Consider the following 211-nt stretch of genomic DNA (forward strand, 5'->3'; position numbering starts at 1 on the left):
ATTGGACAGTTTTGTTTAGAACTGTCCAACGAATGAGAACGTGAAACTTTGAGTAACAGTTTTTGTGATAATTTTTGCTGCTTTTTAATAAAGCATACTACTCTACCTCTGGTATTCGAGTACTATTTTTGCCACCTTGTTTCGTATTTATGTGCTTACTCTGGTGTGTGTGTGTATATATATATATATATATATATATATACATGGTGTC

Source organism: Octopus bimaculoides, chromosome 26, assembly GCF_001194135.2.
Source record: "Octopus bimaculoides isolate UCB-OBI-ISO-001 chromosome 26, ASM119413v2, whole genome shotgun sequence".
Taxonomy (NCBI): domain Eukaryota; kingdom Metazoa; phylum Mollusca; class Cephalopoda; order Octopoda; family Octopodidae; genus Octopus; species Octopus bimaculoides.